General features: G+C 44.9%; 1 protein-coding gene and 1 non-coding gene across 2 annotated transcripts in view; one reads left to right on the top strand and one right to left on the bottom strand.

Annotated features, from left to right (window-relative positions):
• LOC137365013 (histone H2B 5-like) overlaps positions 1 to 24,285 on the bottom strand; it is a 75,391-nt gene that overhangs the window by 10,883 nt on the left and 40,223 nt on the right. The window lies entirely within an intron of this gene.
• trnar-ucg (transfer RNA arginine (anticodon UCG)) lies at positions 7,203 to 7,291 on the top strand. The gene is given in 2 exon segments: positions 7,203 to 7,239; positions 7,256 to 7,291. It is a non-coding gene; the product is annotated as a tRNA-Arg (tRNA).

The following is a 24,285-nucleotide window of genomic DNA, read 5'->3' as shown; positions in this document are numbered from 1 at the left end:
CTGCCAACATTTTTTGTTTTGAAGTTTCTAATCAGTGTTTCCTCTCTCTTCCAGACTCCATTAATTTTCTGCCTTCCATTTTCATTTCTGATCTGACTCTACCTTCCAGTCCCCATCTCCCTGCCAAACTAGTTTAAACCCTCCCCAACAGCACTAGCAAAACATCCTGCAAGGAACTCCGTCCTGGCTCGGTTCAGGTGCAACCCGTCCAACCTGTCCCAAAAATCTAAAGTCCTCCCTCCTGCACCATCTTTCCAGCCACACGTTCATCTGTCTTATCCATCTATTCCTGTACATTCATCTGTCTTATCCATCTATTCCTGTACTCACTTGCACGTGGCACTGGGAGTAATCCGGAGATTATTACTTTTGATGTCCTGCTTGCTAATTTCTTACCTCACTCCCTAAGTTCTGACTGCAGCACAACATCCTTATATCTACCTATGTTGTTGGTTCTGATGTGGACTACCACTGCTGGCTGTTCACCCTCCAGCTTCAGGGTGCTCTGCAAGTGCTCAATGACATCCTTGACCCTGGCACCAGGGAGCCAACACTCCATTCCTGGATTCACGTCTGTGGCCATAGAAACACCTGATTGTTCCCTTGACGATTGAATCACCTATCACTATGGCTTTTCCAGTCTTCCCTGTACTCCCCTTTGCTGCTGAGTCACCCATGGTGTCATGGACTTGGCTCCGGCTGCACTCCCCAGGTGAAGCATCATTGTCCTCTGTATTCAGAACTGAATACCTGCTGGAGAGTGAGACGCACTCGGGGTGTCCTGCACTACCTGCCTGATTCTTTTTGACTGCCTGGTGGTCACCCATTCCCTCTCTCCCTGCATACTCTTAAGCTGTGGGTGACCACATCTATAAACGTGTTATCTATGTACAAAGAACAAACAACAGTACAGCACAGGAACAGGACATTCGGCCCTCCAAGCCCGCACCGATCTTGATGCCTGTCTAAACTAAAACCTTCTGCACTTCAGGGGACCGTATCCCTCTCTTCCCATCCTATTCATGTATTTGTCAAGATGTCTCTTAAACGTCGCTATCTTCCCTGCTTCCACCACCTTCCCCGGCAGCAAGTTCCAGGCACTCACCACCCTCTGTGTAAAGAACTTGCCTCGCACATCCCCTCTAAACTTTGCCCCTCTTGCCTTAAACCTATGTCCCCTCGTAACTGACTCTGCCGCCCTGTGAAAAAGCTTCTGACTATCCACTCTGTCTCTGCCACTCATAACTTTGTCAACCTCGATCATGTCGCCCCTCCACCTCCATTCTCAGTTTTGGGAAAAATAGAGTATATGACTGTATCAGTAAGCAGGAAAAGTTAAAATATGTTGTGACCAGTGGAGACGTGTGATGAGAATAAACAGATCCTCCTCTGATTTCAACTACACAAGCATTTGTGATTTGACTCTGTAGCTTAGTTGGTTAAAGCACCTGTCTAGTAAACCGAAGAGCCTGGGTTCAACTCCCAACAGAGCCTTATGTCACATTTGTGATATGCTTCAGAAGTTTCCTTGTCAATCATTTATATCTCTATTTTGTGAACTTGAACTTGGAATTCAAATGACATGATGAATTTCAGTCACAGGAGAAAACAGCCTTTGTGAAGGATGTGAGTTGGGAATGGCTGTTCCTCCTTGTCCAGAAATTCAGTGCTGATACGCCAAAGGCAACTTCTTTGATACAAATTTGTTCACGGTTACATTCAATCTGGAAAACAGCTCGACATTAATCTCACTGAAGGAAAGTGTGACTGCGTTGTATGTTTCAGAGTGTTTGTGTCGTTATGTGTTGCATTTAACCGAGACTGGGGACATGACGCGAGTGGGAAGGTTGATCCGAGGTTTGGAATATTTGTCAATCAGGAACAAGAAAAATCAAAGGAACCAAATAAGAAAACCTATGTCTCGTGGGTATTGAGAGACGGTGAGAAGATATTAAACTTTGTTCCATTCAATCCGGCTGCGATGAACTTTGAATTTTTCCGCCTTTTATAAACATTATTTGAAGGGTCTCTGTAACAATGTTCAGTGTTGATGAGAGTGGGGTCTGGGTGAGCAGCTGCTGAGTATGACAGGGTCAGGACTGGATGCAGGAAGTTCTCTGACACTCTCTCTCCCTCTCTCTCTCTGATGGCTTTGAGTTGATTTTCAAGTGTTTGAATAAATGAAGGAAGTTCCCTCCACCCATTTGTTTGGACAGACAGTGTAGTATAAGGATGTAAAGGGTTAATGCTGAAGATATTGGGATCAACCCCTCCCACTGTCAGAGTGATGATGTAACAGTCACATGAGATGAGGTTTGGGAGAAGAGAGAGCAGCACCAAAGATGCCAGCTTAAGAGGTTTGATGAATGTGTATATAGTATTGTGTAAATTAGAAAAGAGTTCTTAGTTCTTTCAGCAGGAAATGTGTCCAGAAAATATTCAGGAGTCGGAATGCAGATATTAATTCCAAGTGACAGTTCTGGGTTCATTTAACAAAAAAAAGGTAGCGAATAATATTGCTCACCGATTGAAATCCCCCAGTGAGGAGACAGTTGAACAGGTGATCTGTTGGGGCATCCTTCGATCCAAGGTTTCGGCAGCATTTAATCTCCCTTTTTGGTGAAATTCTCTGTTATTTGCATCTTTTTTTAATCAGCTTTCTTGGGTGAGTGAAAAACTCAAAAAAACGTAACAGTTCCATTCTTCCTTCTTCCCATCAGTTTCTCTTTTCTGTCTCAGATCAATATAATGATGAGAATCCCAATTTAATCTGCTGTTTCTGGTGTTTTATTCATTCCAATCAAAATTCAACATTCCAATCAAATCTATTTGTTATTCCACAGTGTCTCTCCATGTGTTTTATTCTGTTGTATTCTCTCAAAGTCTGTTTGATGATCAATGTTACATCTCAGTCTCTGTTCTGGTGAAGATCAGAAGCAGTGATATCTGTTTGCACCACCCGACAAGTCGGCCTGAGGCTGTGTCTCATCGATAATGTGGAGTTAGGAACATCGAAACATAGGCGCAGGAGTCGGCCACTCAGCCCATCGAGACTACCCCGCCATTCAATATGATCTTGGCTGAACATCCACTTCAATGCCCTTTTTCCCACACTTTCCTCATATTCCCTTATGTCATTTGTATTTACAAATCTGTCAATCTCTGCTTTAAACATACTCAACGACTGAGCTTCCACAGCCCTCTGGGGTAGAGAATTCCAAAGATTCACAACCCTCTGAGTAACAACATTTCTCCTCATCTCTGTGCTAAGTGGCTTCCCCCTTATTTTGAAATTGTGTCCCCTGATTTTCGACTCCCCAACCAGGAGAAACATCTTAGCTGCATCTACCCTGACTGTCCTTTAAGTATTTTGTGGGTTTCAATGGGATCACCTCTCATTCTTCAAAACTCTAGAGAAGACAGCCCCAGTTTCCCCAATCTCTCTTAATAGGACAATCCCACCATCCCAGGAACAAGTCTGATGAACCTTTGTTGAACTCCCTCCATGGCAATAATATCCTGCCTCAGGTAAGGAGACCAAAACTGTACACAGTACTCCAAGTGCGGTCTAACCAGGGTTCTATACAATTGAAGCAAGAATTCACTACCCCTGTACTCAAATCCTCTTGTGATAAAGGCTAACATACTATTAGCCTTCCTAATTGCTTGCTGCACCTGCATGTTAGCTGTCAGTGACTTATTGACATGGACACCCAGATCACCCTTATATTCTATTACTCAGTTAATAAAGGAAAGGATTCCATATACCTGCTGAACCACCTTATTAACCTGTACTGCTACTTCAGGAATCTGTGGACATTCACTCCAACGTCCCTCACTTCCTCTACACCATTCAGTGTTTTACCATTAATTGTGGATTCCTTTGCCTTTTTTGACGCGTGCCCTCGCTGTTCCCTGCTCTCCGAGTGAACTCTTGCTCCCTCTCTCTCCTGGGCTCTTGATGCTCCACTCTGCTCTCACTGTTTCCCACTCTCTTAATGTATCAATATTTGTTTGCCTTGTGTTTAATTTAAAATATGGATTAACTGTATTTTACAGTTGTAGGTTTTATTTGGTAGTCCTGTACAAGTTGTGGATTGGTATTTAATATTTAGCTCTGTGAAAACGATTGTGAATGAAAATATAACTTTCAATCTTATACATGGGCTGGTCTGCAAGCTCCAAGTCCTTCATTTTGTCGTCATGGAATTGATACTGTATCTTTCAGTCTTAATCTCTGTGGGATTTTTGAACTGGCATGGAATGCATAACTTGGTCTAACGTTCCGATGTACATTTTTGGGATTCAAAGGATGATAGGAAATAGGGGCATTAGGCCATTCAGCCCATCAAGCCTGCTCCAACATTCAAACAGATCGTGACTGATCATCTACCTCAACGCCATTTTTCCTGCTATCTCCATATCCCTTGATCTTGTTAGTATTTAGAAATCGATCGATTTCTGTCTTGAATATGTTCAATTATTGATCTTCCACAGCCCACTGGGATAAAGAATTCCACAGATTTCCCACCCTCTGAGTAAAGAAATTCCTGCTCATCTCAGTCTCAAATGGCCTGCCCTTATTCTGAGTCTGTGTCCCCTTGTTCTAGACTCACCAGACAGAGGAAACATCCTATCCATAACTACCCTGTCACACCCTGTAAGAATTTTGTAAATTTCAATGAGATCACCTTTCATTCTTCGAAACTCCAGAGAATTTCGGCCCAGTTTCTGTAGTCTCTCATCATAAGACAATCCCACCATCCCAGGGGATTAGTCTGGTGAATCTCTGTTGCACTCCCTCTGTGACAAGTCTATCCTTCCTTCAATAAGGAAACCAAAATAGTACAGAATATTCCAGGTGCAGTCTCAGCCAGACTTTATACAATTGAAGCAATACATCTTTAACCATGTACTCAAATCCCCTTTCAATGAAGCCAACATACCATTTGCCTTCCTAATTGCTTTCTGCACCTGCACACTAGCTTTTAGTGTCTCATGAACAAGGACACCCAGGTACCTTTGGACATCGACACTTCTCAACCTCTCACCATTTAAGAAATACTCTGTCTTTCTGTTTATTCTCCCAAAGTGGAGAAATTCACACTTATTCACATTATATTCCATCTGCCATGTTCTTGCCCATTCACTTACCCTGTCCAAATCCCCTTGAAGCCTCCTTGCATTCATTCTGTACCTTTCAATCATGCAAATTTTTTCTGTTGTGTTTCAAGGTTTATATTTAAAATGTAACCATGGTGACAGAGTTTATTTAGATCTGATGATGGGTTTGTTTTTGGACTGTGATTGATGTATCAACCTGTCAGCTGTATTGAATTGGAGTGAAATGGAAACAACTTCTGTCTCTCCTGCTGTTGTTTGACTGTTGGATTGAAAATGTGTCTCTCGACTTTGGGATCAGTGTCTGTCTGACTACTTCTTTTGTTTGTTCCAGTGGAACTGATGAGCTGGCAGTATCTCTGTGCTTTGGGAGTGATCCTGTACCGACTGTGTGTTGGAACGAGCTCGCTGCACTTTTCCTTGTGTCCAAGAATCACCACATCCAGTCAGGTTCCTTCATGTATTTTCCTGCAGGAATGAAAGAACTGGTGAGACAGAAGATACAAAAGCGATCAATGTAATCGTCCCAATAATAATCATTATGAACAATCGCGAAATGAAAACCAGGAACACAAACAGTGTCAGTGTCTGACTCCACTGCAGTACTGCAGTATTCAGCTTCTGTTTACCAGGTGTTTGCAGTGGTTTTACAACAAGTTTGTGACATTCAGAAACAACACAAGCCCTGCACTGCTCAATGACAGGGACTGTCCGATAGAGCAGTGACCTTTACACAGTCACATTTCTATTTCAACGGAAAACAAGCAGCCACTATTTAAAACGTGCCTTTCATGCTTCTCACCTGGTGTCTGCAATAAACGCTCGTTATTTTGCGGCTATTCTTCCGCCACTGTTCACGATCCAACAAACAGTGAGAGACTGGAACTAAAGCAGGAAAATTCCCTCTCCTTTGGGTGGTGAAATTGTCAGTGATTTTCAATAGTGATTTCTTCCCATTGTGTCTCCCTGAGCCTGTACAGACACTGTCTGAGAATGAACTCTCCCTTCCCCGTGTCCCCGGCTCACTCCATGTTCCGGGAGCAGCTCCTGCTCCACAGTGTCTGTTACAAACACTCCCGACTCCCCCTCAACTTCCCACCACTCAATGCTAATCTCTGAGCACATCTGCGGACACGCTCCCAAAGCAGTGGCTGCTGGAAGCAGATGCTGTTTGTTCCCTTCCCCCGGGCCTGGGAAGTCTCCATTAGCAGCTGATTTAAAGCATCTTCCCCTGATTGAGTGAATGGCCTCACAGACTGGGTTGGGGAAAGGATGCGCATGCGCTCCACTCCTCATAGTGACGTCCCACAGGGGGCGGAGCAACACCGCGCGTGCGCAGATCTTTGCAGCATTTCAGCATTCAAACATCAATGGGAACTTTCCCCATTTCACCCTCATCAAAGTCCCAAAGAAAGTGAAGAGGGGCTTGGACTGGAGGGAGGGGCGGGGTAGGGGGAACCTAGAACCCAGAAAGCTGCCCACTTGCCCCATTTAGATGCTCAATTTGCGGTCATTCCCTGCAGGGGGTTTGTTATTATTGAGCCCCTCCTGGTAAAACAATCCGATAGAAAGAGGGGAGAAAGGAGGGAGCCGGTGTGTTTGCTGGGACCTTGCAGAATTCATTTCAGCAGCAAAAGTCCCGGGTTATATTAACCCGAGTGAAACACACTGTCAGTGAGAGGAAAACCGAACGGCCCTTTTCATCTTTTCATTGGAAACAAAGTAGAGCCGGAAGTGCGGCGAGCAGAGCAGACACACAAGCTCAATGACAGGAGAGCTCGGCCGTCCCTGAGTTTCAGCTCCCGGCTCTTACATTTCCTCATCCACACTGTCTTTCCTGTGGATGTTCAGGGATTCCTTGTCGGATCTGAGGACTGTATCCATTAAACATTCTGAGTCAGGAGATCCACACACTCTCTGTTATCAAGATTTATGGGCAGGAATGTTTTAAAACTTTGTCTATTAAATCACTGTATTATTCACAGAACTAATGAGGCAATCGGTTCATTATTCAGGTCTTGAACTTGGTTTGGGTAGACCGAAAACTGAGAGGTTCAGCACCTCTCCAATCCATCGCTATTGGCCGTGTGGCCTAATGGATAAGGCGTCTGACTTCGGTGTATTTAATGAAGTTATCAGAAGATTGTAGGTTCGAGTCCTGCTACGGTCATTTTGGGCGATCAGTGTTTAGCACCGCAGCCTCACAGCTCCCGCGACCCGTGTTCAGTTCTGGCTTCAGTCTGTGCGCAGTTTGAGTTCTCCCTGTGACTGCGTGTGTTTCCTCGCACAGCCAAAGACTTGCAGATTGATTGGTAAGTTGACTATTGTGAATAGCCCCCAGTGGAGGTTGGTGGTGGGGGATGTGGTCGGGAATATGGGAATAATGTTGGATTAGTATAAATGGGTGGTTGTTGGTCGGCAGAGACTTGGTGGGCCGAAGGGCCTGTTTCAGTGCTGCATCTATTAATAAATAACTGATTTTTTTTGATGAAATAACAGAAAAGGTTGATGAAGGGAAAGCAATGGATGTTGTCTATATGGATTTTCAGAAAGCGTTTGACAAACTACCACATAAAAGGCTGGGTAACAAAATGGAGGCTCCTGGAATAGGAGGGTCAGTATCTGCTTAGATTAAAAAATGTATGAAATATCAAGAAAAGCGAGTTGTGGTATTTGGTTGTTTTTCAGAATGGAAGATGCTGAACAGTGATGTCCACAAGGGTCAGTGTCAGGACCACCATATATATAAATGACTTGAATATTGGAATCACAGAATTGTTACTACACAGAACGAGGCCATTTGGCCCATCGTGTCTGCACTGACTCTCCAAATGAGCAATTCACCTCATGTCACTTCCCCGTCTTCTCCCCATAATCCTGCACATTCTTCCTTTTCAGATAACAGTCTAATTCCCCTATGAATGCTTCAATTAAACCTGCCTCCATCACATTCTCAGGCAGTTCATACTTTAACCACTCGCTGCGTGAAAAAGTTTTACCCCATGTCGCTTTTGCTTCTTTTACCAATTACTTTAAATCTGTGCCCTCTCGTTCTCGATCCTTTCACAAGTGGGAACAGTTTCTCCCTATCCACTCTGTCCACACCCCTCATCATTTTGAATACCACTATGAAATCTCCTCTTAGCCTTCTTTTCTCCAAGGAAAACAGTCCTAACTTCTCCAATCTATCTTCATAACTGAAGTTCCTCATCCCTGGAACCATTCTCATGAATCTTTTCCATAATCTCTCCAATGCCTTCACATCTTTCCGAAAGTGTGGAACCCAGAACTGGACGCAATACTTCAGCTGAGGCTAGTGTCTTATACAAGTTCAACATGACCTCCTTGTTCTTGTATTCTATGCCTCTTTTCCTAAAGCCGAGGATACTGTATGCTTTATTAACCGCTCTCTCAACCAATGACTTATACCCCCAGGTCCCTCTGCTCCTGCACCCCCTTTAGAATTGTACCCTTTGTTCTATATTGTCACTCCATGACTTCTGACCAAAATGAATCAATTCACATTTCTCTGCATTGAACTTCACCTGTTATCTGTCCTCCCATTCCACCAACTTGTCTATGTCCTTTTGAAGTTCTACACTATCATCCTTACAGTTCACAATGCTTCCAATTTTCGTATCATCCATAAACTTTGAAATTCTGCCCTGTACACCAAGGTCTAGGTCATTAATATATATCAGGAAAGGCAAGGGTCCCAACACTGACTCCTGGGGAACTCCACTACAAACCTTCCTCCAGCCCGAAGAACATCCATTGCTCACTACTCTTTGTTTCCTGTCACTCAGCCAATTCCATATCCAAGTTACTACTGTCCCTTTTATTCCATGAGTTATAACTTTGCTCACAAGTCTGTTGTGTTGCACTGTATCAAACTCCTTTTGAAAGTCAATAAAAGCAAAATGCTGCAGATGCTAGAAATCTGAAATATAAACAAAAAGTGCTGGAAATACTCAGCAGGTCTGGCAGCATCTGTGGAGAGAGAAACAGAGTAAATGTTTCAGGTCAGTGACCATTCAGATGCTGCCAGACCTTTTGAAAGTCCATGTACACCACATCAACAGCATTGCCCTCATCATCCCTCTCTGTTACCTCATCAAAAAACTCCAGCAGGACAGTTAAACATGATTTTCCCTTAAGAAATCCATGCTGTCTTTCCTGAATTAACCCACATTTGTCCATGGGACTATTAATTTTGTCCCGAATTATTCTTTCGAGAAGTTTTCCCACCACCGAAATTGAACTGACTGGGGAGTGAGACGAGGTGAGTTGCTTTAGCAGAGAGCCAGCATGGGTTCGTCAGGCAGAATGGCCTCCTTCTGTGCTTTAGCCATTCTATGATTGTATGATTCTAGCAGCAACTGTTGGTGGAGAGGCAGTGATGCAGGAATGGGTTGACAGAAAGGGAAAAGTCTGGGCTGGTGTGTGTTTGCAGCATTTGCAGCTTGTGTTCGGGTTTGTGAATAAAGGTGATTTGGAAGCTGTGTTCCAAATTGAAGTGTTTACTGGAAGGAAGAAGTTGATGTAAATAAAGAGTGAAACGTGTTAAGATGAAGCGTGGTGTGATTGTGGATAGCAGTAAATATAGTGTTGGTGAATTATTTGTGTTCATTCACATCCACTGCACCCTCTGCTGCAGGCTGCTGTTTATATCCAGCTGTGTATTAGTGCTGTGTGTTAACGAGATAAATGTTTGTTTCAACGCTGTTTATAATGCAATAGCATTGCACTCAAACAGTCCCAGACATAGCAACACACGTACAAAAGCAAAATACTGCGAATGCTGGAAATCTGAAACATAAACAGAAAATGCTTGAAATAGTCGGCAGGTCTGGCAGCATCTGTGGAGAGAGAAACAAAGTTAATGTGAGCTGAGGAAACAGACCTGAACTGTTAACTGTCTCTCTCTGCACAGATGCTGCCAGACCTACTGAGCATTTCCAGCATTTTCTGTTTTTATTACAGCAACACCTTTGATCAGCAGTAGCGGTGATAGTGCGAGCCAGGGGGCAGCTGGGAAGGTACGTTTCACTATACAGTACTTACCTGACGATTCGGCGGACACGGACACGGGGACTGCTGGGTAAGTGAACTTATATATTCGGGCAGTGGCTAAACCCGAAACACTACACGTGTAGTGTCTCCCACCCATCCTCCTCCTCCAACCAAAAAAAAGGACTCTTGTGTGGAGGGTTTGGTAAGGTAAGGTTTTACTTTATATTTTTTTTATTCTCTGTTGTCAATTTAGAGCAGAGGGGATGGAAGCTAGGGCAGTTGCATGCTCCTCTTGCAGGATGTGGGAGGTAAGGGTCACCACTTGTGTCCCTGCTGACTTCACCTGTGAGAAGTGCACCCAACTCCAGCTCCTCACAGACCGCGTTAGGGAACCAGAGCTGGAGCTGGATGAACTTCGGATCATGCGGGAGGCAGAGGGTATGATAGGGAGCAGTTATAGGGAAGTACTGACACCTCAGTCACAGGATAAAGGTAGCTGGGTGACCGTCAGGGGAGGGAAAGGGAATAGGCACACAGTGCAGGGATCCCCTGTGGCCGTTCCCCTCAATAATAAGTATACCGTTTTGGATACGGTTGTGGGGGGGGACCTACCAGGGGAAAGCCACAGCGGCCAGGTCTCTGGCACAGAGCCTGGCTCTGCGGCTCAGAAGGGAAGGGTGGAGAATAGGAGAGCGATAGTGATAGGAGATTCAATGGTTAGAGGAACAGACAGGAGATTCTGTGGTCGCGAATGAGACTCCCAGATGGTATGTTGCCTCCTGGGTGCCAGGGTCAGGGATGTCTCAGATCGAGTCTACAGGATTCTTGAGGGGGAGGGGGAGCAGCCAGAAGTCGTGGTACGTATCGGTACCAATGACATAGCTGGGAAAAGGGATGAGGACCTGAAAAGCGAATATAGGGAGTTAGGTTGGAAGCTAAAAGGCAGGACGAGCAGAGTAGTAATCTCAGGATTGATACCGGTGCCACGTGCTAGTGAGGCTAGAAACAGAGAGCGAGTGCAGCTGAACACGTGGCTACAGAGCTGGTGTCGGAGGGAGGGCTTCAGTTATGTGGATCATTGGGATACCGTCTGGGGAAGGTGGGACCTGTACAAGAAGGACGGGTTGCATCTGAACTGGAGGGGCACCAATATCCTGGGCGGGAGGTTTGCTAGAGCTCTTCGGGAGGGTTTAAACTAGTTTGGCAGGGGGATGGGAACCGGAGGTATGGATCAGTGGATGGGGTAGCTGTTGAACAGGCAGATACCGAGTGCAGAGAGTCTGTGAGGAAGGTTAGACAGTTGACAGGGCAAAGTTTCAGCCAGTATGATGGGTTGAAGTGTGTCTATTGTAATGCAAGAAGTGTCAGGAATAAGGGTGGTGAACTTAGAGCATGGATCAGTACTTCGAGCTACGATGTTGTGGCCATTACGGACACTTGGATATCACAGGGGCAGGAATGGATGTTGGATGTTCCCGGGTTTAGATGTTTCAAAAGGAATAGGGAGGGAGGTAAAAGAAGTGGGGGAGTTGCATTGTTAATCAGGGATAGTATCACAGCTGCAGAAAGGTAGGTCATCGAGGAGGGTTTGTCTACTGAGTCATGATGGGTGGAAGTCAGAAACAGGAAAGGAGCAGTCACTTTATTGGGAGTTTTCTATAGACCCCCCAATAGCAACAGACACACGGAGGAACAGATTGGGAGGCAGATTTTGGAAAGGTGCAGAAGTAACAGGGTTGTTGTCATGGGTGACTTCAACATCCCTAATATTGATTGGAACCTCCTTAGTGCAAATAGCTTGGATGAAGCAGTTTTTGTCAGGTGTGTCCAGGAAGGTTTCCTGACTCAATATGTCGATAGGCCGACTAGAGGGGAGGCTATGTTGGATTTGATGCTTGGCAACGAACCAGGCCAGGTGGCAGATCTCTCGGTGGGAGAACATTTCGGTGATAGTGATCACAACTCCCTGACCTTTACTAACGTCATGGAGAGGGACAGGAGCGGACGGGATGGGAAAATATTTAATTGGGGGAGGCGGAATTACAATGCTATTAGGCAGGAACTGGGGTGCATAAATTAGGAACAGATGTTCTCAGGGAAATGCACGACAGAAATGTGGAGGTTGTTTAGGGAGCACTTGCTGCGACTGCTGGATAGGTTTGTCCCGATGAGGCAAGGAAGGGATGGTAGAGTGAAGGAACCTTGGATGACAAGAAATGTGGAACATCTAGTCAAGAGGAAGAAGGAAGCTTACTTAAGGTTGAGGAAGCAAGGATCAGACAGGGCTCTAGAGGGTTACAAGGTAGCCAGGAAGGAACTGAAGAATGGACTTCGGAGAGCTAGAAGGGGACATGAAAAAGTCTTGGCGGGTAGGATTAAGGAAAATCCCAATGCGTTCTACACTTATGTGAGGAACAAGAGGATGGCCAGAGTGAGGGTAGGGCCGATCAGGGATAGTGGCGGGAACTTGTGCCTGGAGTCGGAGGAGGTAGGGGGGGGGGGTCCTAAATGAATACTTTGCTTCAGTATTCACTAGTGAGAGGGACCTGGTCGTTTGTGAGGACAGCGTGAAACAGGCTGATATGCTCAAACAGGTTGATGTTGAGAGGGAGGATGTGCTGGAATTTTTGAAAGACATGAGGACAGATAAGTCCCTGGGGCCAGACGGGATATACCCAAGGATATTACGGGAAGCGAGGGAAGAGATTGCCGCGCCTTTGGCGATGATCTTTGCGTCCTCACTGTCCACTGGAGTAGTACCAGATGATTGGAGGGTGGCAAATGTTATTCCCTTGTTCAAGAAAGGGAATAGGGATAACCCTGGGAATTACAGACCAGTCAGTCTTACGTAGGTAGTGGGCAAATTATTGGAGAGGATTCTGAGAGACAGGATTTATGATTAGTTGGAAAAGCAGAGTTTGATTAGAGACAGTCAGCATGGCTTTGTGAGGGGCAGGTCATGCCTCACAAGCCTTATTGAATTCTTTAAAGATGTGACAAAGCACATTGATGAAGGAAGAGCAGTGGATGTGGTGTATATGGATTTCAGCAAGGAGTTTGATAAGGTTCCCCATGGTAGGCTCATTCAGAAAGTAAGGAGGCATGGGATGCAGGGAAAGTTGGCTGTCTGGATACAGAATTGGCTGGCCCATAGAAGACAGAGGGTGGTAGTAGATGGAAAGTATTCAGCCTGGAGCTCGGTGACCAGTGGTGTTCCGCAGGGATCTGTTCTGGGACCTCTGCTCTTTGTGATTTTTATAAATGACTTGGATGAGGAAGTGGAAGTCTGGGTTAGCAGGTTTGCCGATGACACCAAGGTTGCTGGAGTTGTGGATAGTGTGGAAGGCTGTTGTAGGTTGCAACAGGACATTGACAGGATGCAGAGCTGGGCTGAGAAGTGGCAGATGGAGTTCAACCTGGAAAAGTGTGAAGTGATTCATTTTGGAAGGTCGAATTTGAATGCAGAATACAGGCGCAAAGACAGGATTCTTGGTCATGTGGAGGAAGAGAGGGATCTTGGGGCCCATGTCCATAGATCGCTCAAAGTTGCCACTCAAGTTGATAGGGTTGTTAAGAAGGCGTATGGTGTGTTGGCTTTCATGAACAGGGGGATTGAGTTTAAGAGCTGCGAGGTTATGCTGCAGCTCTACAAAGCCCTGGTTAGACCACACTTGGAATATTGTGTTCAGTTCTGGTCGTCTCATTATAGGAAGGATGTGGAAGCTTTAGAGAGGGTGCAGAGGAGATTTACCAGGATGCTGCCTGGACTGGAGGGCATGTCTTACGAAGAAAGATTGAGGGAGCTGGGGCTTTTCTCATTGGAACGAAGAAGGATGAGAGGTGACTTGATAGAGGGGTACAAGATGATGAGAGGAATAGATAGAGTGGATAGCCAGAGACATTTTCCCAGGGTGGAAAGAGCTATCACCAGGGGGCATAATTTTAAGGTGATGGAGGAAGGTTTCGGGAAGATGTCAGAGGTAGGTTCTTCACACAAGAGAGTGGTGGGTGCGTGGAATGCACTGCCAGTGGTGGTATTAGAAGCAGATACATTAGGGACATTTAAGCATCTCTTGGATAGGTACATGGATGATAGTAGAATGAACGGTATGTAGGTAGTTTTGATCTTAGAATCGATTAAAGGTTCGGCACAACATCGTGGGCCGAAGGGCCTGTACTGTGCTGTACTGTTCTATGTTCTATAACACAGGTGTTGGGAGGCTCAGCCTGGCTACGCAATGTTACAAGGACGCTGAGTGACACCATCGACAACGGGACAGAGAGAAAAACACACAGGAAACTAATAGACTGTGAGGAAGCAAACGTGAGGAACGGAGAGAGAGAGACAGACAACGAAACTGAGATGGAGAAAGAAGGCATTTGTATGATTGTGTTCTCCCTGTTGTGTAACGGTATTTCCTGTTGTGTAAATATTTTTTCTGTTGTGTAAAGATGTACCCTGTTGTTGTGTAAAGGTTTTCCCTGTTCTTGTTGTATTTTCTGTTCCTGACCGTCTCCTCACTGTGACCATTTGTCCTGGTTTTCTTGTGGCCAACATCACCATCTGGTGGTGGAGAGGAGACTCTGCAGGAAGGGGGTTGACAAATTGATTATGATTAGAGATACAGCACTGAAACAGGCCCTTCGGCCCACCGAGTCTGTGCCGACCATCAACCACGCATTTATACTAATCCTACACTAATCCCATATTCCGACCAAACATCCCCACCTGTCCCTATATATTTCCCTACCACCTACCTATACTAGTGACAATTTATAATAGCCAATTTACCTACCAACCAGCAAGTCTTTTGGCTTGTGGGAGGAAACCGGAGCACCCGGAGAAAACCCACGCAGACACAGGGAGAACTTGCAAACTCCACACAGGCAGTACCCAGAATCGAACCCGGGTCCCTGCAGCTGTGAGGCAGTGGGAGAGACTCGGCTGGTCCGTGTTTGCAGCTTGTGTTCGTGTGAGCAAAAGTGATTTGTTGCTGATTGATGTGTTCACGAGAAGGAAAAAGCTGATTGCAGTTGAGCGCATCTTGTTATTGTGGGGAAACACTTGATATTTTGAAAGTGAACGGTTTGTGTTACTACCAAACATAAATAGCAGAGAATGGTTTCTATCCATCGACCTCTGGGTTATGGGCCCAGCACGCTTCCGCTGCGCCACTCTGCTAACTGCTGGTTTAAATTTTAGCTGCCCGTTAGTGAAATATGTTCATTTCCCCAATGTTTTTATAAAAATAGGATTGCGGTCGGATTTCTCAAGAATCCCTGACTCAGCAACACACGTGCTGACGGACTCACCCTCACTGCACAATGACACAAGGACACTGAGTAATAGCACCGACAATGAGGCAGGCAGAGAAAGACACACAGAAAACCAGGAAGAGATTATCAGGACTCAGAAAGGAACAGACAGAGAAAGACACAGAAAACCAGGAAGATATTATCAGGATCCAGAAAGGAACAGACAGAGAAAGGTACTGAGCAAACCAGCAAGAGACAGCGAAAGACTGATGATTTATGTAATTGTGTTCTCTGTTGTGTAAAGATGTTCCCTGCGTTCTTTTAAAGATATTTCCTGCTGTGTAATATGTTCTCTGTTGTGTAACTATATTCGCTGTTGTGCAAAGATGTTCTCTGTTGTTGTGTAAAATGGTTCCCTGTTGGGTCAAGATCTTCTCAGTTGTGTAAATATGATCCGTCTTGTGTAAAAGTGTTCCCGGTTGTTTAAATATGTTCCCTGCTCTTTAATGTAGAGCTGAGTCTGCACTAATGGAATTGCTACAGTATCTTCCAGTCTGATACTGGATGAGGGCTGGAATGTGATCCAACGCACAGTCTATACAAATTGAATTGCTATTGTATCTTTTAGTTTCACAATCCGGGGGAGTTTTAAACTGAATTCTCAGTTTGTATCTCAGGTTATACTATCTTTCAGATTCTCTCAATCTGATATCGCACTTGAGATTTAGACTTAAGAAAGGATGTACTGGCATTGGAGGAGTTCAAAAGAGATTCACTCAGCTGATTCCTGGGATGAAGGGGTTGACTTATCAAGAACGGCTAAACAGGTTATTCATTCGTGTTCAGAAGAGTGAGGGGTGATCTTTTTGAAACGTACAAGATTCTGAGGGGGCTTAACAGAGTGAAGAAGGGTCTCTGACCTGAAACATTAACTCTGCTTCTCTCTTCACAGATGCTGCCAGACCTGCTGAGTATTTCCAGCATTTCTTGTTTTTATTAACAGGGTAGATGTTGAGAAAATGTTTCCACTAGTGGGGGAATCTCAAACTAGGCGACACAGTTACAGAATAAGGGGACACTCATTTAAACTGAGGTGCAAAGGAATTTCTTCTCTCAGAGGGTAGTGAATGTCTGGAATTCTCTACCCCAGACAGTATTGGAGGCTAAATCACTGAAAGTATCAAAAGATGATGTAAATAGATTTTTGAAATATTGGAGAGTTGAGGGCTATGAAGAGCTGGCATGAAAGAGGAGTTGAGGTCTGGGGCAGATCAGCCATGATCTTACTGAATGGCGAGGCAGGCTTGAGGGGCCGAATGGCCTACTCCTGCTCCTATTTCTTCTGTTCTTATGTTATGTTATATCTAATGTATATGTCAGGATGCACTAATGGGAATTAATACTGAAACTTATAAACTCATAATGTGTGTAAATATTGGGCTGATATTTAACTTGAATCTCAGAGTACATTACTGTGGTTAATTCTGTAAGTTTGAAAAGGGAACTCTGTGCCATAATGAAAACAAGAAATGCTGGAAATACTCAGCAGGTCAGGCAACATCTGGACAGAGAGAAGCAAAGTTAACGTTTCAGGTCAGTGACCTTTCAGATGCTGCCAGACCTTTTGAAAGTCCATGTACACCACATCAACAGCATTGCCCTCATCAACCCTCTCTGTTACATCATCAAAAAACTGCAGCAGGACAGTTAAACATGATTTTCCGTTAAGAAATCCATGCTGGCTTTCTTGAATTAACCCACATTTGTCCATGGGACTATTAATTTTGTCCCAAATTATTCTTTCGAGAAGTTTTCCCACCTCCAAAATTGAACTGACTGGGGAGTGAAATGAGGTGAGTTGCTCTAACAGAGAGCCAGCACGGGTTCGACAGGCCGAATGGCCTCCTTCTGTGCTGCAGCCATTCTATGATTGTATGATTCTCGCAAGAACTGTTGGTGGAGAGGCAGTGATGCAGGAATGGGTTGACAGAAAGGGGAAAGTCTGGGCTGATGTGTGTTCGGGTTTGTGAATAAAGGTGATTTGGAAGCTGTGTTCCAAATTGAAGTGTTTACTGGAAGGAAGAAGTTGATGTAAATAAAGAGTAAAACGTGTTAAGATGAAGCCTGGTGTGATTGTGGATAGCAGTAAATATAATGTTGGTGAATTATTTGTGTTAATAAACTTCCACTGCGCCCTCTGCTGCAGGCTGCTGTTTATATCCAGCTGTGTTTCAGTGCTGTGTGTTCGCGAGATAAATGTTTGTTTCAACGCTGTTTATAAAGCAATAGCATTGCACTCAAACAGTCCCAGACATAGCAACACACGTACAAAAGCAAAATACTGCGGATGCTGGAAATCTGAAACATAAACAGAAAATGCTTGAAATAGTCAGCAGGTCTGGCAGCATCTGTGGAGAGAGAACAAAGTTAATGTGAACTAACGAAACAGACATGAACTGTTAACTGTTTCTCTCTGCACAGATGCTGCCAGACCTACTGAGCATTTCCAGCATTTTCTGTTTTTATTACATCAACACAGGTGTTGGCAGGCTCAGCCTGGCTACACAATGTTACAAAGACGCTGAGTAACACCATCGACGCGGGACAGAGAGAAAAACACATAGAAAACCAAGAATAGGCTGTGAGGAAGCAAAAGTGAGGGACAGAGAGAGAGACAACGAGACTGAGATGGAGAAACAAGGCATTTGTATGATTGTATTCTCCCTGTTGTCTAAAGGTATTTCGTGGTGTGTAAATATGTTTTCTGTTGTGTAAAGATGTACCCTGTTGTTGTGTAAAGGTTTTCCCTGTTATTGTTTTATTTTCTGTTGCTGACCGTCTCCTCACTGTGACCATTTGTCCTGGTTTTATTGTGGCCAACATCACCATCTGGTGGTGGAGAGGAGGCTCTGCAGGAAGAGGTTGACAAAGTGGGAGAGACTCGGCTGGTCCATGTTTGCAGTTTGCGTTCGTGTGAGCAAAAGTGATTTGTTACTGATTGATGTGTTCACGAGAAGGAAGAAGCTGATTGCAATCGAGTGCCTACGGAAGTATCTTGTTATTATGGGTAAATACTTGATGTTTTGAAAGTGAACTGTTTGTGTTATTTCCCCAATGTTTTTATAAAAATAGGATTGCAGTCGGATTTCTCAAGAATCCCGGACTCAGCAACACACGTGCTGACGGACTCACCCTCACTGCGCAATGACACAAGGACATGGAGTATCAGCACCGACAATGAGGCAGGCAGAGAAAGACACACAGAAAACCAGGAAGAGATTATCAGGACTCAGAAGTGAACAGACAGAGAAAGGTACTGAGCAAACCAGCAAGAGACAGCGAGAGACTGATGAACACCACTTGGAGGGAGCACTGAGGGTGGCAAGGGCACAGAATGTAGTCTGGCTGGCGGATTTCAATGTCCATCACCATGAGTGGCTCGGTAGCACCACTACTGACATTGCTGGCAAAGTCCCAATGGACACAGCTGCTCGATTGGGTCTGCAGTAGGTGGTGAGGGAACTAACAAGAGGGAAAAACATACTTGACCTCATCCTCACCAATCTGCCTGCCGCAGATGCATCAGTCCATGACAGTATTGGTAGGAGTGACCACTGCACAGTCCTTGTGGAGATGATGTCCCGTCTTCACATTGAGGATACCCTCTATCGTGTTGTGTGCCACTACCACTGTGCTAAATGGGATAGATTTTGAACAGAACTAGCAATGTATAACTGGGCATCCATGAGTTGCTGTGGACCATTCGCAGCAGCAGAATTGTAGTCAACCATATTCTATAACCTCATGGCCCGGCATATTCCCCCACTCTAACATTACCAACAAGCTGGGGGATCAACCCTAATTCAATGAAGAGTGCAGGAGGGCATGCCAGGAGTAGCACCAGGCATACCTTGAAATGAGGCGTCAGCCTGATGAAGCTACAGCCCAGGACTACTTTCATGCCAAACAGCAGAAGCAGCAGGTAATAGACAGGGCTAAGTGATCCCACAACCAACGGATCAGATCTACACCCTGCCACATCCAATGATGAATGGTGGTGGACAATTAAACAACCAACAGGAGGAGGTGGCTCCACAAATATCCCCAACCTCAATGATGGGGGAGCCCAGCACATCAGTGCAAAAGACAAGGATGGAGAATTTGCGACAATCTTCAACCAGAAGTGCCGGGTTGATGATCCATCTCGGCCTCCTTCTCAAGTCCCCAGCATCACAGATGCCAGTCTTCAGCTAATTCGATTCACTCAACGTGATATCAAGAAACGACTGAAGGCACTGGATACAGCAAAGGCTACGGGCCCTGACAATATTCCAGCAATAGTACTGAAGACCTGTGCTCCAGAACTTGCCGCGCCCCTAGCCAAGCTGTTCCAGTACAGGTACAATACTGGCATCTACCCGGCAATGTGGAAAATTGCCCAGGTATGTCCTGTACACAAAAAGCAGGACAAATCCAACCCAGCCAATTACTGCCTCATCAGTCTACTCTCAATCATCAGTATAGTGATGGAAGATGTCATCGACGGGGCACTTGCTTTGCAATAACCTGTTCAGTGACGCTCAGTTGGGTTCCGCCAGGGCCATTCAGCTCCTGACCTCATTACAGCCTTGGTTCGAACAAGGACAAAAGAGCTGAACTCAAGAGGTGAGGTGAGAGTGTCTGTCCTTGACATCAAGGTAGCATTTGACTGAGTATGGCATCAAGGAGCCAGAGCAAAACTGGAGTCAATGGGAAACAAGAGGAAAACTCTCCACTGGTTGGAATCGTACCTAGCACAAAGGAAAATGGTTGTGATTGTTGGAGGTCAATCATCTCAGCTCCAGGACATCACTGCTGGAGTTCCTCAGGGTAGTATCCTCGGCCCAACCTTCTTCACTCCTTCATCAGTGACCTTCCTTCAATCATAAGGTCAGAAGTGGGGATGTTCACTGATGATTGCAAAATTTAGCACCATTCGCGACTCCTCAGATACTGAAGAGGTCCATGTAGAAATGCAGCAAGACCTGGACAATATCCAGGCTTGGGCTGATAAGTGGCAAGTAACATTCTCGCCACACAAGTGCCAGGCAATGACCATCTCTAACAAGAGAGAATCTAACGATCTCCCATTGACATTCAACGGCATTACGATCGCTGAAGCCCCCACTATCAACTTCCTGGGGGTTCCCATTGACCAGAAACTGAACTGGAGTAGCCTTAGAAATAGTGTGACTACATGAGCTGGTCAGAGGGTAGGAAGCATGCGGTGAGTAACTCACCTCCTGACTCCCCAAGCCTGTCCACCATTTACAAGGCACAAGTCTGGAGTGTGATGGAATACTATCCACTTGCCCGGATGGGTGCAGCTCCAACAACATTCAAGAAGCTCGACACCATCCAGGACAAAGCAACACGCTTGATTGGCACCCCGTCCACAACATTCACTGCCTTCACCACTGACGTACAGTGGCAGCAGTGTGTACCATCTACAAGATGCACTGCAACAATGCACCAAGGCTACTCAGGCAGCACCTTCCAAACCTACATCCTCTACTGCCTAGAAGGAGAAGGACAGCAGATGCATGGGAACACCACCACCTGAAAGTTCTCCTCCAAGCTACACATCATCCTGACTTGGAACTATATCGCCATTCCTTCACTGTCGCTGGGTAAAAATCCTGGAACTCCCTTCCTAATAGCACTGTGGGTGTACCTACCCCACATGGACTGCAGTGGTTCAAGAAGGAAGCTCACCACCACCTTCTCATGGGCAATTAGGATGGACTATAAATGCTGGCCTGGCTGGCGACATCCACATCCCATGAAACAAATAATTAAATACAATAACAGCTCATCTCAATTCCTAGTATTTCTAAATCCCACCAGTCCAACATAAGCTGAACAATTATTGCATGTTGTGATTGACGGTCTGGTCTGTAAACTGCACTGTATCACAGATTGCTGACATTTGCGAACTGGAAGTGAGAACTGCAAAATCGGGACAGTAGTTCACATAGTCTGTCAGTGTGAAAGAATCAGTCAATGTGAGGTAATAGAATTTGTCTGTAAATGTTTCACTCATATTGCTTTATAATTTTATATTGAAAATAAAAGTAATCATTTCGTGAAAATAGTGACATGTTGTCCAAACTTTGGTAGCCAGTTGTTTTCGTCTTGCACTCAGCAGGGCAATCCGCAAGAATACCAATTTAAAGGAAAACAACAACTTTCTTCTGTTTGAGAAGAGAGTGCTGATTGGTTTTCAAGTGAACTCTGATTGGTCGAGGCATTGCCATTCAGAATGCACCAGTTTATGGTAACTGACAGATAACTGCCCAGCTTTGTTTGAAATTTAAACCAGGCAGCTTGACTCTGATTGGTCAAGGCATTGCCCTGTGGAATGAGCCAGTGAATGGCTGTCACGTATTTTGTTTAGCTGAAACAGGCACAACATGTGTGCATGTTCTTTCTGTCTGCAAAGAACAGGGCCCTGTGTATTAATATATGTAGCTTACAGTACACACCAATGCACCACACTGCGAGCCCTACTGACAGTCTTAAATCAGTTGTCAGTGTAATTCTTAGCACACTGAGAATTATTTAGCAAATGTTGTCCTATTGTGGAATCACATCTCATGTTGGATACTGTGTTTTGAGTTTTGCAAGCACGAGTTGGTTGGGTAGGGCCCATTGCGAACAGCGGAAGGGACATGTTATTTGATACAATCCGCCAGCTTTGGGATGTACGGTCTAGAAACCTAGCATCACACTGGTATTGAAATTCATATATCACGTTACTTATTTGTGTGATAGGCAGGACGTCTCTTTTGCTTGACAGCAGCATCCTGTTAGTGGCGAACACCACACTTGCTGCTCCTAAATAGTAACAGCAGGAAACAGCGAGCCTCACCTGTTACTCAAATACTGGGGATATATTACCCTTCCAGGGTAATTTGAGGGAGACTGGGCACTTTTCAGGGCTCAAAATGACGTCCTTCAGCCCGTTTACAAGTTTGTGTGATATACAGTGAGAAATGATCTGATCAGTGTAGCCATTGTAATGCAGGATGTCATTGATTCGCCCTATTTCAGCATCAAGCTTGCATGGTGAGCAAATGGCTCAGCCCTATTTATGAGGTTGTCGATAAGACCAATCTTATAGCGCGTGGAACTGTAATAATCCCAACGCGTGTATTGACCAGTGAAGGTAGGTTTGCAGTAGACCGTGGTAGAGAACCACTTAGCAGATTTCTCAACTAGTACATCAAGGAAAGGGAGCTCATTTGACAGCTCCATTCCAAAGGTGAATTTGAGAGTAGGATGGAGCCCATGAAGACGTGCAAGGAAATTATTTCATGCAGCTGCGGATTCAAATATTGCAAACGTATCATCTACATATTGGAAATATGCAAGAGGTAGGAGGTTAGGTGTCATTCCCTTAAAAACAGGTTTGTCATGGAATCTAACAAAGATGTTTGTGAGAGCTGGGCCTAGAGGGGATCCCATGGCAACACCAGCGATACATGGTGTCAATAAAACTGAACTCAACTGTGCAAGCTGCCGAGTTCATAAGTTCAATGAATACGGATTCACACAATGGTGACGGGTCTAGATCACCATGATATAGCACTGCAGTGCAAATATCTATGGCTTCCTGAAGTGGTACATTGGTGAATAGGCTAGCAATGTCAAATGACACATGGACACGGCATTGCTATCGATATGCAAGTCCTGGATGGTCTTCGCAAATGTGAAGGAATCCTTCACTGTGTACGTGGAGAACTTGCTCAAAAACTGGTTGTAACAATTTGCCCAATCATTTGGCAAATTCATTTCAGGATACTATTTACATTACTTCAAATAAAGAAAACACAACGACACAAAGAATTGAGCACAACGCTGAAAGTTTCACAGCAAATAGTCAAATGGGAAAAGGATGAAATACAGAAAGAAAAAGCCTAAAATACTGAAAACACTCAGCCAGTCCGGAAACAACTGTGGAGAAGAGAAGCTCGGGTTAATGGTCCAGTTCTGTGACCCTTCTATAGACCTGAAACATTGCTCCTCCCTTCCTCTCTCCACAGATACTGCTGGAACTGCTGAGTGTTTCCAGAATCTTCTGTTATTATTCAGATTTCCAGTGTGTGCAGTATTTCTCTTTTTGAAAATAAAATATTCCCTGAGAGGAATGGAACTTTACATAAAAAATAGGAGTAGGCCATTCGGCCCATCGAAATAGCTCTGCCATTCAATAAGATCACAGCTGATCTCCTACATCAACTCCATCTGACCACACGAGCACAGATCCCTTGATTCCCTTAGTATCCAAAAACCTATCGATCTCTCTCTTGGATATACCCAATGATTGAGCATCCACAGCTCTACAGTCACAGAGAGATACAGCACTGAAACAGTCCCTTCGGCCCACCGAGTCTGTGCCGACCAACAACCACCCATTTATACTAATCCTACATTCATCCCATATTCCCTACCACATTCCCACCATTCTCCTACCACCTATCTACACTAGGGGCAATTTACAATGGCCAATTTACCTATCAACCTGCAAGTCTTTGGCTGTGGGAGGAAACTGGAGCACCCGACGGAAACCCACGCTTTCACAGAGAGAACTTGCAAACTCCGCACAGGCAATACCCTGAACGGAACCGTGGTCACTGGAGCTGTGAGGCTGCGGTGCTAACCACTGTGCGTAGAGAATTCCAAAGATTCACAATGCTTTGAGTGAAAAAAAATTCTCCTCTTCTCAGTCCTAAATGATTGAGCCATTTATACTGAGACTGTGATCCCTAGTTCTAGATCCCCAGCCAGAAGAAACATCCTCCCAGCATTTACCCTGTTAAATCCCTTAAGATTTTTAGGTGCCAGTAAGATTAC

Source organism: Heterodontus francisci, unplaced genomic scaffold (assembly GCF_036365525.1).
Source record: "Heterodontus francisci isolate sHetFra1 unplaced genomic scaffold, sHetFra1.hap1 HAP1_SCAFFOLD_43, whole genome shotgun sequence".
NCBI classification, from domain to species: domain Eukaryota; kingdom Metazoa; phylum Chordata; class Chondrichthyes; order Heterodontiformes; family Heterodontidae; genus Heterodontus; species Heterodontus francisci.
This window is presented reverse-complemented; position numbering and strand designations above follow the sequence as displayed.